Source organism: Anas platyrhynchos, chromosome 1 (assembly GCF_047663525.1).
Source record: "Anas platyrhynchos isolate ZD024472 breed Pekin duck chromosome 1, IASCAAS_PekinDuck_T2T, whole genome shotgun sequence".
Classification (NCBI taxonomy): Eukaryota; Metazoa; Chordata; class Aves; order Anseriformes; family Anatidae; genus Anas; species Anas platyrhynchos.
In genome coordinates, this window is record NC_092587.1 from 88919667 (window position 1) to 88938335 (window position 18669).

Genomic DNA, 18669 nt, shown 5'->3' on the forward strand with positions numbered 1-18669 from the left:
TTGACAGAGGTGCTGCTCTTGAGAGGTGCTGAATGGCCCTTGGACTTGAAGAATATCCTGAATTTCCTCCATCTTCAGTAACAGAAGAAAATACTCAGCACCAGGTAGGAACTAAAGGAGATCTGATTCATGTGCAAAAAATGAGTAAATCTTTAGAGAACTGTCAGAGGAGCTTGCATTCCAAAGTCTTGCAAGTCATTACAAATGCAAAATGAGGTTTCATTGTTCTTTAGGTGAAAAATCTTAGCTATATGCCTGTCATGAAGCCCTGAGTTAAAAATACCTTATGGTAGTCCGGTTGCATCCATATTAGATTACTCTCTTGGCTTTGCATGTCTTCCTGCTGATGGCAATTGCTTCTTTAAATCCCCTTATATCTAATTTAATAGCCTGTGTTATCTGAAGTGCAATGATCAGGATATGGAGAAGTAGTCTTTCTAAATTTTATCCTTTGGACTTTTTATCCCATGTATGTGATGCGGCTGGTGTCACTGCTATCATTTATAACAGCTAAGGCTTATTTCTCCAGATATTGGAACACCTCCAGCGGGGAAGCTTGCTGCATAACTAATCCTATTCCTAGTAAAGGATGTGGACTTGCACCAACATAAATACTAATAAAAGTTCTCTCAAATAAGGGCATCTGACAGACAACAAATATTTCTTTTGTTTGTGGAAGGAAATAAAGCTCAAGAGGGTGTTAGGATTTCTGAATCTAGGTTTGACTGTGTGCCTTCAAGAATAATCTCTCATGAAATATGAATTGGGCATCCGGCATAAAGAACTGCATCAGACTTCAGGATCCTGCTAGGCTCCTAGGATCCTGCACAGAGCTGGCTGTTAGTAAATGATGAAACATGTTTAGGTGTCAATGAAAAGCCTTTGGTTGTGGCCTAGCTCTAAAGCAGTTGATTCACCAGTAGTTCTGCAGTGTATCATTCCTGTGGGAATTAAGTTGCTGAGATCCCAAGGCAGAAATGGATTTTGAAAGAGCAATTACATATGGTTGAAACCATAGCACTGTAGCTAGTTAGCCAGATGAAAAAAACAGCAATCAACACGAGGGAGAAATAAATGCATGAGCTAAATACCTAGCAAGTGGAAAATATTGTTGTTTGAATTATTAATCTACGTGTGTCAGAGAGAAGTGGTAGTGTGGTGCCTCTTCGTAGAGAGTAGGAACTGGGCACAGAGGTCTCAGATGGTCTTGACTGACCCCTTACATTTTGCAAGGCAAGCTGGAAGTCCATGTGTCATGTCAGCTCTTGCAATGAGGTGAGAGGCAGAGCTAAGGAGGAGAGGACACAGCAGAAGCTGAACAATGGTGTATCAAAAGCTGAAGTCAGGCACAGAGGGAACACAGCAAGCAGTTGTCTGGCACTGAGAGAAGTCAGTGTTGGTTTTCTTTTTCTGCCTGCCAGCTTGAACACCAAATGTCCGACAGTGAACGCACAGGTTGTTGTCTACAGCCACTCCCACGTTCCTGCCCGAATGTGTGAGTAAATAAATGCTAAGTAAGGACAAATGACTAAGACCTGAACGCGAACTAGCAGTTCTTCGGTTAGTGATTCTTTGGAAAGTAGCTGATACTTTGCCTCTCAACAGTAGAGACAGTGGAGGAAATGATGTTGTATGTCCTGCAGTCTGGCCTCTCTCCATATTCCTTCCAAACAGTCTGTGAGAACAAAAGGCCAGGCCTGTAAATAGAAAAGAAAAGCTGCTTGTACATATCATCACTTCTTGATAAAAATAGACAAAGCCTGTTCTCACTTCATTCCTGGCATGAAAGGCTTACGGGTGTTTTCCATATGACAGCATTTATAGTGTATGCACATTGAAAACTTAGCACCTGGTTTTTGAAAAGTAGGTAGCAAGAAACAAGTTTGCTCATCTGTGACCATACTAAGTCAAGACACTTGACAGTCTCCAGTGAGATGCTTGGGAGCTGTGTAACAGAAACCTTCCTTTGAGTTCTTGAGGGAATTCAAAACCGTGCTGATAGTACCGAATTGTATTGCTTCCTATGGGTTGGCACATCTTCCTAAGATGTCACTGTCTCTGGGGACTTTCCCCATGTTTTCCAGGCAAACTCCTTCATGCACTATGTGCTGTCCTCAGATGTTCTGAAGGGTTTCCCAGGCAGGCATTCTTGAAACTGAACTGGGATTACAGAATAGCTTATTTGAGAGCCCAGCTCCAGTCTAAAACAAATTCAGTTTTGTCCTTGATGCTTCTAATTTTAACTTTTACACTCAAGTGGTATAAATTATTTTACCAGAGTCTACCAGCTGAGCCTGTCGCCATGTACCTTTCTGGCACCTAATAAAATAAAATAAAAAGGTAATAAGGAGTCATCACAGGATAGCAGGAAACTGTTTCTTAGAGCAAAGTGTGCAGGTGTGGGAGTGCAGCATACCTGTGACGGCCAGCCAGCCACAGATACTAGCTGGTGAGGAGCATGTCCTTGGCATTGCATCAAGGCTGCTGTTTTATATGTAATGGTAGCTGTGACCAGCACTACAGCTCTGACCAGCTTGCAAGTTGCAGAGCAAAAGCAGTGAGTTAGGTGTCTGTCAGTAAGGTGAATCAATTCACCTGTTTGGTTAAAAGAGAAGGTGGGTCAGTGCAGCTCAGGGCTGGGGACTGTGCACTAGGATGTGCCTAACCTTTACGTGGCTGAATGAGAAGGGAGAAATGGTTATTGACATGTTTACACCTGATCACATCACAGGGCAAAATGCAGGACAGGCCTCTTGTCCACCTTCTCCCCACGCTCCTCAAAGGCCTGGCCTGACCTGACCTTGTCTCTGTTTGAGATGTGACTGGAGGGGAACCAAGGAGCCCTGAAGCTCTGGCGTTCTGCTGTCCTGGTCGTGCTGTGGGGCTGGCGGGGATGTAAACAAGGGTGGGGAAGGGGAGAGCTTCCGCCAGCCGCTGATCTACTCTCAGGAAGGCGGGAAGCCTGAGAGCCGAAAACATTACAGCATTGTCTTTTGGAATTGACTGAACATGTGCAAAATCACTGTCCTAATGATAAACATTGTAATAAACATTGGCAGGACATGAATGCAGCTTCTGCAAAGGCTTCTTCTTCTTTCTTCTTCTTCTTCTTTTAATTTTTTTTTTTTTTTAATAATTATAAAAGCAGCTCAAATCACATTTTTCTTTATCACATCTTTAAAGTTTGTTATCCCATGCCCCTCTAGATTGCCATATGGTAAAAGCAATGGCTCTTAGAAGTGTTTTTTTGTAGAACTGTAGTAGACATGAATACCAAACAACTTCACAAAACCACTAAATACTTGGCAAGCTTCTAGTCTACTGTAATTTTGAAAAAATGCTCAAGACAAATGTTTATGTTGAAGGGGGAAACATCCCCAGGATAGAGCTATCAATTAATGGATGATTTCAGCTTTCCTATAGGACCCTGTTCTATAAGCCATACATCATAACCAGTGAATACTGTTCACTGTAATTAAACTTTTCTAAACCTTCAAAAGCATTTGAATTGAGTGGATGCTGCCCTGGCTCTTCTGGCATGTTTCATACAGGACGTCTGGCCAATTCTCCAGTCTTCTCTCAGATATGTTACTGATCCAAAATATTTTCACCAGACACCCTGAAATGGAATCACAAGTTTGCCAATTTCCATTTCATGTATCTTCCTTACAAAACTGAAAATTACAGCTCATGAGCACTGGTGATTTGATTGCTCAATTTCCAAACTTAACTCACTAGAACAAAATAACAACAAAGATTTAGATGATGATGTCTGGCCTTTATGAGACAAAATTGCTTACCAAAAAAATTATGTTATTTCCAACTCAGAAGTTAGGCCTGGGGGGGATTGGTGCTCTTAAACCACTGATGAAGTACAGATCAACAATTACCAGTAGGGCTTCATCAGAAGAGTTATTGCATTGTTACATTGACATTTCATTGAACCTGCCCAGGTTTCCAATACAAAAAAACAACTCTCAGTGCCTTTACACTGGGTAATTTTCAATTTTCTCAATACTCTGAGCTCCAAGTCAGCACTTTTTTGAGAAACATATATGTCAGGAGGAAAGTTCTCAACAAAGGTCTCATATTCTGATTTCCTTGGACTTTACAGCAAAATTTCAAATGCTGCTGAAACTGCCAAAAGAGAAAAATGTGTGTTATAGTATTACAGATGATAACATAGTCCAGTCTGTTTTTTTTCTTCGAACTAGTGCTGTGAGAGCTTAAGCAATGTTATTTCACTAGGCCAGGAAGTCTAGGCAGAACTTCATTAAAGTACAGCCGACCAACCTGTTACATGAACCGGGTTCTGCAAGGGGATATTTGGGACTTTGGCAGTGTAGTGGTCTTACAAGTTGGTTTGCTGTTCCTTAAAGCTGTAGGCAGTGGCTTGAACATCTCTTGTCCACCACAGAGCTGTAATCTTACCTGGATGCCAGCTAGCTAAATCATATGTGTGGTCTTTATATCTGAAAGGTCTGCTCAGGGTCAAGTTACAGGTCACATTCATTCATTCACTACCGCAGCCCATGATTCCTGAGGAGTTTGTCATTGCTGGTACCAAGCTGGCTGGGGCTGTGTGTTCTCCTCCATGCAGAAAGTGCTCTGGATGGAAGGCATGTGGAAAATGGAAGGGACTTGTGGCTCTGAATAGCAAGCATTATGTAGTGAATGTTGTACTTGAAAGGGAATGACATGATGGCTAGTGAGGGGCTCTAAACCAATAAGGCATCATCCAGAATTTTAAAGTGTTGTTATCTTTTGTAATACTGTATATCAGTTTATAAATATCATCAGATATTTATGAGGTTAAAGTAACTGCTTATGGACAGGTTGTAAAAGTGAGGGAACCCTGAAGGGCTCCAGGAGCAGGTTTAGGTGGTGGGAACATGGTATTTTTCTTTGTGTTTGGGTACAGTCTACGTTAGTATAGCAGCCTCTTCATTTTGTTCAGTGTAAAATAGGAGAAGATTGTGTTGCTTCTGGCTATATCGTCCCAGCAAATGCTCTGTGTTCGATAAAGAGCTTCACTCCTGAAGACTATCAGATCAGCATGTTTCACTGAGAAAAAAAAAAAAAAAAAGGAAAAAAAAAAAGAAAAACATTACTTTAAAATGTCAGAAGCAATTCTTGACAAAATGTGTTCTAGAGAACAGTAATGCCCCCTGTGTTCAGAGCAAGGTGGGCATCCTTTTTTCTGCCACTGTGAATATCTGCAAGGTGAGTGGATGCAGTTATGTAACTGAAGTATAGGCAACACTTTTAGCCAGTTCCAGGTGGCCCAGCTCTTCTTCCAGTCACTGAAGTGGTGCTTGTGTAGACTGATTCTTTGGCCCTGCTGCTGTGAGCTGATAGCACGTGCCCCTCTTAGCACAGCTGTCAGTGCCAGGGCAGCGGTGATGGTGGTGGAGAGTCTTCCAAGCTCCCATCACAGCCACTCTCCAGGTCTGAGTCTGTTCTCTTCATTTGACCAACCAACACAGGCAGGATCAAGCAGTCCAGTAAAAAAAAAAACAAAAACAAAAAAAACAAAACAACAAATTTTATGGGGGATCATTACAATGTGCCTGGCTCATGGCTTGCAGCTGCATCTCAGGAGGTTTGTATTTCCTTGACAAAGGTGTTCCATAAGGAAAAATACCAGGGCTCCCCAGACAGACTGTTTCTCCCCCTCAAATCACAGGAGAGGCTTGTTGCCTGTTGTTCCTCCTAGCTTGTTCCTGTTGCTGCCTCGAGCTCCCACTGCCCCTGGCCTTTCACCAGCCACTAGCACTTAGGCCATGCTGCTACCCCACTGCGTGTTGGCAGTGGAGGGGGAAAATGCACATTGTGGGCAGCCCAGCAGAGCATCGGTGATCCTAAAACACCAAGCAAAGGAATTTAATGGGATTTTTAAAGCCTGAGCTTTCAAGTATGCAGCCTGAAGTTAAACACTTAAATCTGTACATAAGCATCAAAATAAACAGGGGTCTGATTTTTAAGAGGTGTAGAACAACTTGGGATTTCCACCCAATTCCCCAGAGGCTGTAAATGTGTTCATTGCCTCTAAAAATCTGGCAGCCTTATTAGATATTTAGGAATGAAGTTGCAATCCCAACAATCCAGGGAAGCCTGAGTGCATCCCTCAGACCTTTGCTGAGTGAGGAGCGGAGGGCTGAAGTCCAGGAAACCACTGAGGTCCCTAGTCTGAAACACACCAGGAATCTGGGTGCCTGTGTTCAGGAGCAAGACAAAAACAAATAAGCAAAAAAATTCAAATAAAACTCAGGTCCTCTCTATTTGCTCACTTTCTTACCTTGCCAGGATTGCATGGCTTTATTCAGCATTGCGGTTGCCACATTGCAGTTAGATCCTTGGGGGTGAGAGTGCAGCCTTGGGATAGAAGGGCTTAAACCTCCTGGAGCGGTGGGACTTCTTTCTGTGCCAGTGTTCCGCTCCTTGTGCTGATACAGGAGACAAAGCCGGCTCTTGCCTTTGTTCAGCATCTTGTCTTCCTGAAGAAAACAATAGTAGCAACTCCGGTTGCCAAAAGGGATTGATCACGTAGCTAAAATCATGAGCTTTCTGCTGTTCTCACATCATTTTGTAAGTGGCTGGACTGTAGCTGATCCTCTCTTTTGATCATTTCTGTTTATCTGGCTTAGACAGCTCTTGCTCGGCACTCTGTCTTTTCTACTTGTATTCCTGCATGCCTAACTTTCACCATTCACTGGGTTAAAAAGTGACTCGGGGCTGCAAATTCTTGTCCTGAAAACTGGAAGCCTAAAAATCATGGCAGCAACAACATTCCCCTGTAGAGCAGATCCTGTGACAGGGAAGTCCTATCACCTCACTGTTGCCATCTGCAGGACAGACAGACGTGTGTAGTGTGAAATGCTTCTCTAGGTCCTCTCTGTCATCAGTTCAGGGAGGCAGAGGCCTCCGATCTTTTATGCCAGTTATTTCCTGTCCCTTTGGAAAGGATAAATTGACCCCAGCTCCTCACTGCCACCACTGACAGTAGGGGAAGCCCACACGAGTAAGTAGGGAAGAGCTGAAGCCATCTGCACTCCAGGAAGATGAATTCATATTGAAAGATGTGTGGAAGAGGGCTGATAAATCAAATGGGAAGTGAGGAACCTGTCTTAGGAGGGAAGTTTAAAAGAGTAGGGCTAGTTTGGCTTAGTGTGATTAATTTTGAGAGGAGAATATGATTCTTTTCAGATGTCAAACATTATGGAAAAAGAATAGTTATTTAAGCTAAATTATTACAACATTGGTAGAAGGGCAAAATGGTATAAAAAGATCACAAATGCAACATATTTCTAATGCTTGCTTTGTCCAAAAAACTTCAGCATATCTCTTCACGATGGTACTGTGATTCACGGCATTTATGTTTCATCAACTGGGGAAAGGCAGCACCTGCTAGGGCATGTTACAGCTCCTCCCCTGTCTGAGTTCCTCTCCCTGCTTCCATCTCTCCTTGACATAAAAATCAGTGACAAGGATTGTATCATATGAGAAGCCTGCAAAACTCCCCTACAAATGTATTGGCTACAAGTCTTCTTTTGGAGAGAGGATTATTCTTACCAATTAAAGAAAAAAATACTCTTATGATAGCCTCTGGAGTCACAGGTATTCACCCTAATGACTGATGTGTCTGATATTAGCAGTCTTGGTCCAGCTGGAATGCTTTCTTATTTTCTTACTGGTTATCCAAGTCTTGAATGACCAAAAGGTGATACTTTGTGTGATAGGATTGCCCCAGCACTGAGGCATTGCTAGGACCAGAATCCCTGTGAGAATTACTTTTAGAAGGAGATCCAATGTTACCTTCTTTGTGAGCTGAAAGTCTAGTTTCATTGCTAGTACTTTCTTGGGAAACAAAAAGGCAAGAAAAGCTAGGTCAGTTCTTCTTAAATACCCAGTGTATACCACTGGGCTGTTTGTTCAACTACTGTTGGAACATTTTAGGGTTTTTCATATCTGTAATACTCTTAAACATTGCAGTTAAGACTTTATTCTCAGAACTCATTGTCAGTGTTTTACAGTTGATGCCTTCATTTGTTATTTATTGATTTGGTGTTAGAGCTGGTATTTCATTACCCCTTCTAGTCAGTAGTATAACCCAGAAAGGCAGCCACTGCACATACCTCATCTGTCCGTGCCCTGTGTACGAGCCAAACTGAGTGTGATTTTACTTCAGAAAGGGGATATGAGGGAATCAAGGTTGACAGAGCTTGCACATCTATGTGACAGAAAAGAAAGGTAATACAGTGAAAGGACGCTATCCATTTGTATTAGCAACTGATATCCCTTTCCTGTGTTTCACCTGTTGCCTTTATGTCCAATGGGTTATGCAGAAAAGATGTGTATAGATGAGTAAAACTATGCATAGAATAATGTTTGCAAGACTTCAAGAAATCAAACTGGAATTAAATCATAGCAAAAATGGCAAATGAGGCCAGAAAAATGTTTAATTCACATTGACATTATTTCTGCTTTCTGCAAAGAAAAAAAAAAAAAAAGAAAATATGCCTTTCTTTACTGTTGTAAACTATAAGTTGTGTAGTTACAGTGATGAGCAACATTCTCCTGTCTGCTGCTTTCATGTTAATCTGGAGGAGCTGCAGTAAAATTGGTGGAGTTACTCTGGTCTCCTGCCCGGGGGAGTGTCTGGCTCTGGTACACATAATTGCAGCAGGGCAGTCAAAGAAGCATTGTAAGAAGACGTGGTGAAAAATTTGCTAGTTAGACCCTTTACTCAGTAAATTAATTTTGTTCTGAAGGGCATGGCTTCATGGTGGGAGTCAGCACTGTGGACTGTGCAGGTGATGGGGTTGGGGTTTGGGAGCTGTGGGTATGCGAGCGCCATACGGTGGTGATGGCTGAGGCCCACAGGGGTGCTGGACCTGGCTTCCTGCAGGACTTGAGAAGGCTGCCCGCTGCCTGAGCGGGCACAGCTTGAGAGTTAGGTGGGCAGCTGTCCAGGGAGAAACTGAGGCATAGAAAGACCTGCATAAATGCTGTTGATGGCAGCAGCAAATCTGCTAAACCTTGGCTTGTTAACACCACTGCAGAAGATAAAGGGGTCATACAACATTCCTCTAATTTTGTAGTGTTCCAGGCCTACGACCTACTTGCTTTGTCCAGACACAAGTGAAATGCCAAGCATCAGGAGGATTTCTGCATTGGGCCTTTACTCCTCAGCAGGTTTACAACAATTACATGATCGATGTGGAAAGATGGAAGGTATTACCCACAGGCAACAGTAAAAATCTATCAGCCCTTTAGATATTTTGAAAAACTTACTCACTGGGGTAATAGATAGCAAATAGTGAAAATATAGTAATGTAATATTTACATACTTCCATCTTTAAGAAAAAAAAAAAAAAAGGTATTATTTCTGCCTTATTTTCCTAGTTGTCTTGGAACAGTTTCTCCTTGATAAGCCTCTTCTGGTTACATTTTTTCTTCAAGTCTCAGGGACTGAAACCTGTCAAGTTCTCTCCAGCCCTGTGGTATCAACTTTCTTTCTAACTAGATAACTAGTTAAAATGGTTGCAACTTAAGGTTACTTCTGGCCTCTGTTCCTGGTCAGTCTTAGATCTATGCTATTACTGAAGGATTTAGCCACTAACTTCTCTTAAGCTGTTTCATAAAAGGCACAGAAGGGTCCTGCTGATGAACCTCTTGCTGTTCCTCTTCCCACTTCAGTGCCACCCCATCACCTTCAGGCCTCTCTCAGGCAGTCAGTAAGAGAAGGTGCTGATACATTGAGCATAGATACAAAGTTCCTGAATTCTCATGGCTCCTGACATGTAGAAAGCCTCCTGGATACCATTCCCAGTCGAGAAAAAGATCACTAATCCTTGCTGGGCTTAGCACTGAAGTGGCTCTAGTTTCTGGACACTCTAAGTGTTAGCTTGATGTGCTTCCATTCACTGCTTCCCTTTCTGCATCAGATGTATCCAGGGATATTGGGCGCTGCAGTAAGTCTAGCACTATGGTTTTAACTTTTCCCCAAAACTCCAATAAAAATGAAACAATCTAGCCAATGCTTTGATGTTTCTTTCTCACTAAATCCATGAAAACATGGCTCTTAACAGTACTGGAAATGATCCCAACAGTCTTCCTCATAAAATGCAGTGCTTAGTTGACTAACAATGTCAGTGTTCTAAAAACGGTTTTCAGAAAACATGTAAGAAAGCAGAATGCATTTTCCCATTAATATAGTTAATTTCCAGGTGCCCAGAGATGACCTTTGTCTGTGCTAAGGAGGGTCATGAATGGACAGCAAAGGAAATGGGGAGCTTGTGCATTTATTGATCAGAATATAAAAAAAAACAACAACAAGCACTCTCTTCTAGTGGGCCAAAAAAGGCTTGAGAGGCAGACAAAGCAAATAATTCCACTCATTCCTTCAAGACAAAATATAGATTCGTGCAGACACTGTGCTGAACAGAAAGTTCTCCAAAAATATTTCAGGTTAATGGTTTTACAGCATTCTCTCCAGTAACAGGCTCCCTGATGCTCATTGACTTAATGTTTTAGGTTGAAACTGTGAATTCTTGAACTTTCCAAATTTTATTCTCCATAAGATGCTACGCTGAACTTCCAGGTTCTGCAGCCCAAAGGTTGGTCTTTTATTTCTTTCAGTCTTGAAAGAGAAAGTATGACAGTTTTGAGAAGCTGTACTCTAACAGCTAGGTAATACACGCCCACAAAGTCTTTTCAGTGTGACAGCTGACACCACCGCATTGTGGTGTCACAATCAAACAAGTTCTAGAATCTATCCCACGACATGGAAACAGCAGAGATGGCTCAAGAATTGGGTGGTACTGGTTGAGGTCAAGGCGTAATAAACAATACATAAACATAATAAACGCGGAGTTGATTCAACAGAAGTCCAAAGCTTTGCTCCCCTCCCTCTACAGGTAGGATTCCTTTTTCATGTTCCAGGTTTGAAGAAGAAAGGCTCTCTTTGTGAGAGCCCCTTGAATGCAGAGTGACTTCTGGTCACATTTACTTTGTTAGACTTGTCTGCTGTTGGTATGACTCCCAACTTAACCCGGCCTCTGTGAGATCAGCCACTGAACTCAACCCATGCCGTGTAACTTTATGATCAGGCAAAACACTGAATTGCTGTCTTCATTGTTCAACTGCCTCATTCCTCAAGTACCTCTGTGTCTCAGAGTGAATGACACAGATCTCTTACCAAAGGACCACGAGGCTTGCTGACTAAAGCACTATGCAAAAGCTTGGTGTTACTATTGCTTTGTGATAAAGCTAGATGACAAAGAGAAAACAATCAGAAATTTATTTTCATGATTTCACAGAGAAGCCATTAATGACTGGATACAAGCAGCTAGTGCAGGAAAATACAGACTTGTAGCCATAGTCTGGAATTTGTGTGTACTAGCACCAAGTCATGTGTCCTCCCCATAAATACTTTGGTTAGCTGATGTAAAATTATTAAGTTGTCAACATTACATTATTTGGCAACTTTTTCACATGAAAGTCACATGAAAAATGGTGGTTGTACTATAACAACTTAAAAAGAAAAAAGAAAAGCAGCTTAAAGGAAAAGGAAAAGAAAAAAAAAAGAAGAGAAGGGGAAAGGAAAATGAAAAGGAAAAAATAGAAAAAGAGAAAGAGAAAGTGAGAAGAAAAGGAAAATGAAAAGGAAAGAGAGAAAAAGAGAAAGAAGAAAAAGAAAAAGAAAAAAAAGGAAAAAGAAAAAAGAAAGTAAGATAAAAGAAAAAGAAATAAAAAGAAAAAAGAGAAAGAAAGAAAAGAAGGAAAAGGAAAAGGAGGGCCTATGCAGATGACAGGAATTCTGTTGGAAAGAGGGCTGCTGTCTGCCTCTCTTTCAGCAAGGACTGGACTTCAAGGATAGAGGCCTTAAGAGGATTGTCTACCTCCAGACACGTGTGGCTTTTGATCAATGCATTTCTGTACACCTTAGCAGCAGCAATAGAAACAGTAGTTCAAGTGATAATAATAAGCTATAATTTTCATGCAATGTAAGTACATTTTCTTATATTCAGAAGACAGTCATTCTTGTAGTCCTGCAAAAGTGTGAGAAGAAAACTGTTTTGCGGAAGCCTTTCAGAGACAGATTGAAAACTGCTGTTCTTGAAAGAAGCAAAAAGAAAGTAATTGCCATGGGAGGATTCTTTCTTCCACATAGAACCCTTGTCTCCTTCCAACTGACTGTCAGGAACTGGTTGGACTTGATGATCTTAGAGGTCTTTTCCAACCTAAATGATTTTATGATTTTTTTGAGTCTGTGCTTCCATGGAAATCTAAAGATGCTCTATGATTAAAGGATGCCCCAGAATGCCTGCATGTGGCAGGGCTGTGTTCATGTTGATCAAGCACCACTTGATTCAGATGTTCCCTCAAGTCTGAGTGCTTGATTTTGTGGTCCTAGTAGTGTTGTTTCTGGATATTTTCTTTAATGAAAAGTTCTAATATTTACTGTGCTGTGCTTTTCCAGTTTAAATCCATTCAACAGAATTCTAACAGCATAAACAAATCTTGGTTCTGATATTAGAAAGTGATAAACCAACACTCAGAGAAAGTTTCAAAATATCATATGGTTGCTAGTGCAAAGTACTCATGACTACTAACTAAATATTTCTGAACATTTTTGGAGTATGAAGCATCTCTTGATAGAAACTCCTCCAGTTCAGGAAAATGTTACAGCATGTTCTTAAGCTCACAGAAGACAAAGCACATCCCTTTCTGAACCAGGGCCAGAGAGACTGTCTCATCCCCTCTTGCCCTCCCGTTCATAATCACATAATGTCTCCGTACCAACTCAGAACGTTGTATACATGGAAAAACGTGTGTGTTGTGTTACTGGCAGTTCTGTAAAGGATAAGTGGGTCTGTCCTGCCTGAAAGAAGTTAATCATACTCTCCACATTTGTTCTCTGTTTCATCTGCTTCTGCCATCTGTTCTCTTCCTTTCCTGCTTCCAATTCGCTTTCTTTTAGCAGTTCCTCTGTTCAGCTGAGATCAGAAGTTGGCCAAGCATATGTTTGCAGATTTTTTGGTATTGTCTTAACACTTTTTTTCTTTCCTTCTAAAAATCTTGAAGAGGGATGCAAGTCCTAGGCCTTATCATCTCCCTTTTGTGGGAAGTCAACATTTTCCCCTGCAGGTGGTCAAGTGAGGAAAGCAGTGTTAACAGATAACTGGCTGATAGAGCCCGTTTAAGCTCAACAATTAATTCAACTTCCAGTGTCTTGGACAAGACTTGCTTGATAGCCAGCCATGTTTAGGGAGCAGAAAGTGAGGCCCTTGTGAGTCAGGGCTCAGAGGCCTTGAGCCCCTCAGCTCGTGCTCCACCCCCAAGTGAACTTTGCTTTGCATCAAGTGCTTTATATATACTCTCAAGAATATGGCCAGATGTGGCAGTTTTGTTTGTTTTCCTTAGGTATACATACACTATTCATGTAACTGCAAATACAAACACTCATCAAAGATTAAATAGACTAATGCCATCCACAATGAAACAAAGTTTCTAAGTCAGTGTTTTCATGACATTTCTAAATCAAACATTGCTGTACTGCTCAACCCATAAAATAAGCAACCAGTTTGCTCCTTTTCTTCATCTGCTATGAGGGGCATATTCAGTGTAAAGAAAAATGTAGCAAACCAAACAGATCATGATTCACTTGGAACATGATTTAAAGTTTCTGCAGGGTCATGTGTTCCTGCCCTGCTAGACTGTTCTTGCAAAAAGCCCATTGTTTGTTGCATATGCACGATATTTGAGAACAGTTGTAGGTTTGTAGAACACTAGATGCTTTCCAGAACCAAGCAAATGCGTAGTGGTCACATGCAAAGCCATCACTCTTACCAGTGCATTTGGAAAGCAGGAAGTTTTCCAGTGCAACTGAAGGATCTAATTTTACTCTTCATAACACTACCAAAGAGTGTGAGTAACTCCAGCTGAAATCAGCAAAGTTGTTGCACTGGAGTGAGTGATACAAATATTGGACATCAATTTTCATACGTGACATTCTCTAGTTTTGAGTTTAACAGTAAGTCCATGACATAAACATGAAGGCTGCATCCCTTTTCTTTCTTAACTGATCCCACTGACCCTCCCTGTAGCCAGTTGGCTCTATGTCTGTCCAGTCTCTCACAGGCACCCAGTACTGGTTTCATTCTGGCATTAGATTCACTGCTCTCAATTATTCCTTTCTTTCCCTTACTGTCCAGCATGTATCCCTTCTGGATTTGCTTTAGCGGGTTTCTTCTTCCATGCTGTTGGTTGTCATGTTTTTAACTGAGAGAGAAAGAAGCTCCGTGTTTTCAGTTTCTATACATAGTATAGAATACTTTTGAGTTGCCCGTCCTCACCCTGGTAAGCCTGGCCTGCCGTGGCAGGACAGCATAGTTGGTTGGTAATCATTAGGAGCTGAGAACAGCCTGACTATGCTCCCTGGGGCCAGAACCCCCAGAAATCATAGCTACTAGGAAATTGAATAGAGTGTTACTAAGTATGTGTGAAATGCATGCTTAAAAAAACAAAACCCAAAAACTTTCATGGAATGGAGACAGCAAAAAACATGCCTGTCAGAGGTGCCCCTTCCCCTGCCAAATTTCGTATGTATGCTTTTTTTTTTTTTTTCCTCCTTGCATGAAACAAATTGCATACAAGAAATGGTCTCATTTTTTAGTATGTGGGCAAAATTTATTTTTCCCTAACTTTTTTTTTCAGAAACAACTGAACCATGACACTTGAAATTTAAAAACGCATGACAAACAACAGCCTGGAGCAAACACCAGGTATGGAAAATTTCATCTGAACTTGTAAAATTTTAACTAAGTTATAATACTGTCTTATAACATGAAATGTCAAAAAGTCTCTTAATAACAATAGAATAATGGTGAAGCAAATCCAATATTTCTGTGGAGGGTTAATTAGGGAGGTAATAACATCACAGGAGAAATAATAGGAAATAAGTGAATGGTAAGCAGTCATAAGCAGGACACACTAGCTATAGGAGTTGTAGAAAAGTCCAGGAAGCACTGCAGAGTCTGCTTTTCTTAATCAATTCTTTTCTAATCGTAAAAAATAGTGGTAGCAAATTTAATAAACTTTAACCTCATCCTGACTCCAGTAATAAGAATAATATAAAACACTGGAACGTTGAGAAGGTGGTAAAGTGAGGAGTGCTCTCAAACATGCAGCTCTCTTCATGGGTAAAGAAACATGTCTTCAATGATCTTTTGGCTTTGCCATCCCAGTCCAATATTTTTGTAACCCAGTTTAAACCATGGCAATTAACACTGTGGCAACAACTCCCATTGCGGTGGTAGAAAATCACATACCTCCTCTCTCCAGCAGGGAAAACTCACAGTTGCAAGAGACAAAAATACTTGTAAATCAACCTTTTAGATGCACTGTAATTTTATTTGTTTTTTAACACACTACTACTGTACATTGGAGAGATGGCACAAACAAAGCTTTCTGAAACCCTTCGTGCATTTGATTTTCCTAATTAGTTCCCCCACTGTGGATGCATCCTCTTTTCCTGTTGCTGAAACATGAAGAACAGATTCCCTTTCTTCTCTCTCCAGAAGGAGTTTGCATCTGAGCAGAAAATAACCAGTAATTCACAAAGGTGAACAGGCTCCAGCTGAAAGTTCTTTGTCTAGCAGCTTGCAGCTAGTCTTTCCTTCTGAGGAGTGAAGCGTGCTAGCAACAAAAATGGGTGAACCTGGAACGGACTACTGTCATGGTCTGTACTCCATCCACACTGTGGCTAATGAAAGGTTAACGAAAGCCCAGTCCTCTGGGCTATCAGTCCAGAACCTTCCACAAATGCTGAATTGCCCCATTTCTTGGTTCTTGCTCTTGGCTAGGATTCAGGAGCAATTCATGACACAGGTTCTTGGTCCCTCTTGTTATCTTTAGTGCAGGTGATTCATATAGAATGAATTATCCATATGAATGAGACACTTTGGCCATCTCATGAGACGGTTCTTGGGTAGTATAAAATATAGTATGACATCCGTATGCTTTCTTTCTCACCTGTTCTTGGTAGAGCTATTTGTGTCTTTAAGGGAATATCAGGTCAGGCTGGTCCCTCCCAGACACTCTATTCAGTCAGCCAAATGTGGTCCCTTAATTTGTACCATGGGTTTTCCCCCAAATCCTAGGGAATTGTTTTATCTTTACTAGGCAAAAAAAGGCAATAATCCAAGATGTGCAATCAGCTGTAAATCCAGCTGGACCTCAAAATAGACACTGGTGCAACATTCAGCGTTTGCAGCAGTAATGAGTTAGAACATAGAACAATAGAAAAAAAACAAACATGTTTTCTTCTGTTGAAATAGAAAGGAACACATCCCAGTCCACACAGGGTACGGTCCTTTAGGCAATGTTGTCTGTCTGAAAGTCTTTATGAAGGCTGGGGCTTTGTGGTATGCCAGATTCAGAACATTCTGACAAAACGAGTAGAAAGCATATTCCAAAGAAAGGAATGTAATTATATTTAGTTTCCTGAGAATATTTCTCTAGGTTTGGGCTTCATTTGTCCTCCAATACACTTTTCCCCAAAAGGCTTAATTTAATTTGGTACTGTCCCCTTAACATGAAACAGTGGAATGCATCATAATATTTTCCCACTTGCCAAGATTTCCTTTTCCAAATATGTGCATTTATTGAACAGGCTAGTATCAGATTGCTTTCTGGTTGGGCAGCAGAAATGGCAAATATGTCTTCAGAAAGCCACTGGTAAATGGCTCAGACCCTCCAAATCCTATATGATCTAACATCCGAGACACTGGAGGAAGAGACAGTGATGCTCTAAGGAGCACTTATCAGCAGAGAGGGCTTTCAGAAGATTGGTTAGTTTTCGTTAGGTTGATGTGCTACTAACCTAGCCAGCCAGACGTGACACATTATACTTCAACCCATCTTCCAGCCAAGACATGTTAATTATCTGCTGATGTATTTATACTATGATTTAAAATTATTTTATTTTATTCTGTTCTATGTTATTTTACGTTATTTTTTATGATTTGACATGTTCTCCACATCAGACAGTGTTGTTTTTTCCAGCCTGAACTGGAAAGCTGCATTTTCTGTGAAATATTTTAGTATCATTTTCAGTCTGTTCTAATTTGGAGGGGGGATAAATGGTATCTTTTTTATTGTGTTTTGTATTGTATAGCAAAAAAAAACAAAAAAAACTACAAGGAGCTTCAGGTGGCTTACACAGTAATGGCTGCACTTAGTGGTTATTAGTGATCCATAAGGACTATGCCCTATTTTACTTCAGGAAAAACACTTGGGAGAAATTATTGTGGCCATTAAGTAAAACAAAACAAAAATTAAAATCAGTAAATGTAGTGTCAGCAAGTGTTAGCAAAAATTATCATCTTGATTTCTAGCATTGGCTGGCCAAATTATTAATCTTTTTGCTTGTTTCTGCCTAAGAAAAAATGGCTTATTGCAGTAGAGTTTGTATGATATATGCTTCTTCTCTTTCACAGTCTTTTAAAGCCCTAGGCCTTGCTTTTGGTTTCACTTACATTTGGATTTTACTCCAGCAGGCTAATTTAAGGAAATATACATCTGGTGTTAATGGGTCACATTCGCCTCTGTTCACCAGGAACAGCAAGCAGCCATAAATCCAGGATAACTTACTATTTAGCTCAGATTTACAGCTGCATAGGGTCAGTGGACTTCCCCTCTCAGCTTCATTGTGCCGCAACAGTGTTTTTCCAAGCAAAGGTCATGGTCCCCTTGGGAGCTGTGGAAAGGATCAAAGTGTGGGCTGGAAGTCACAGGAGAAGTGGTGTTAATCACTAGCAGCCCCAGCTGTGGTTCCACTGTCTTTGCTTTGGCTGCGGCACTGGTGTGAGCAGTTGTCCCGTCCTTCCTCCAAGCTGTTGGCTCGTCTCATGCACACCAGCCTCTGCGTGCCTCCAGCACATGTCTGTGGAGCTCCACCACCATGAACCAGATCGAGGGGCTGACCTGGCTGAAGAAACAGTCCACCAAACAAACAAGCTTTCGTCATGGTCAGATCAGTTTCCAAGCCCAGTTCTCAGCTAGACTGTGCTGAATTTAGGAAGCCTCAGTGGATATCTCTTCTGTGAACTTCTAATTCTTTCTGAACCCATGTCAAATTATAGTATCTGCAATGTCCAAAGACAGTTTATGCCTTCGTATAGCAATTGCACCAAGTTCTCGCCTCTCTTCCCTGGAGAAAATGAGCTGCAGCTCACTTGTGGAGTCACACCAAGACAGGTGAATCAAAAGGAGTGGATGGGATTACCACAGTTCCATAAAGAGAAAGCTCTTTTTATTAGAAAGAAGTAAACCAAGGAACTTGAATGAATAGTCTCTTTAAGAACTTAGAGACTAGATCTTTCAGCTGGTGAGAACCGATTTATATTTACAGACTTCAATTGCTGCAAATTGCAATTGAGTTTAGCATTTTAAGTGCCATCTGCTGGCCTGTAACACTAGGTTCTTTTGCTGCTGTGTGTATTCTGAGGGAGGGAACTGAACAGCAAATAATAATTTGCTGCATGTATAATCATCACAAAATCAGAAAGTAAATAGCTGAGATTGTCATATGATGAGTCATTTGTTACCTAAGTGGCAAGCAGATCTTCCTGGTCATTGATCAAATATTTCAATATCCAGATT

General features: G+C 41.1%; 1 long non-coding RNA gene across 1 annotated transcript in view; it reads left to right on the top strand.

Annotated features, from left to right (window-relative positions):
• The window catches only part of LOC110353218 (uncharacterized), a 234280-nt gene that overhangs the window by 120630 nt on the left and 94981 nt on the right, over positions 1–18669 (top strand). Inside the window, exons 6-7 of the long non-coding RNA XR_005267213.2 lie at positions 8–104; positions 14722–14789. This is a non-coding gene — a long non-coding RNA (uncharacterized lncRNA). The remainder of the gene's footprint in view (positions 1–7; positions 105–14721; positions 14790–18669) is intronic.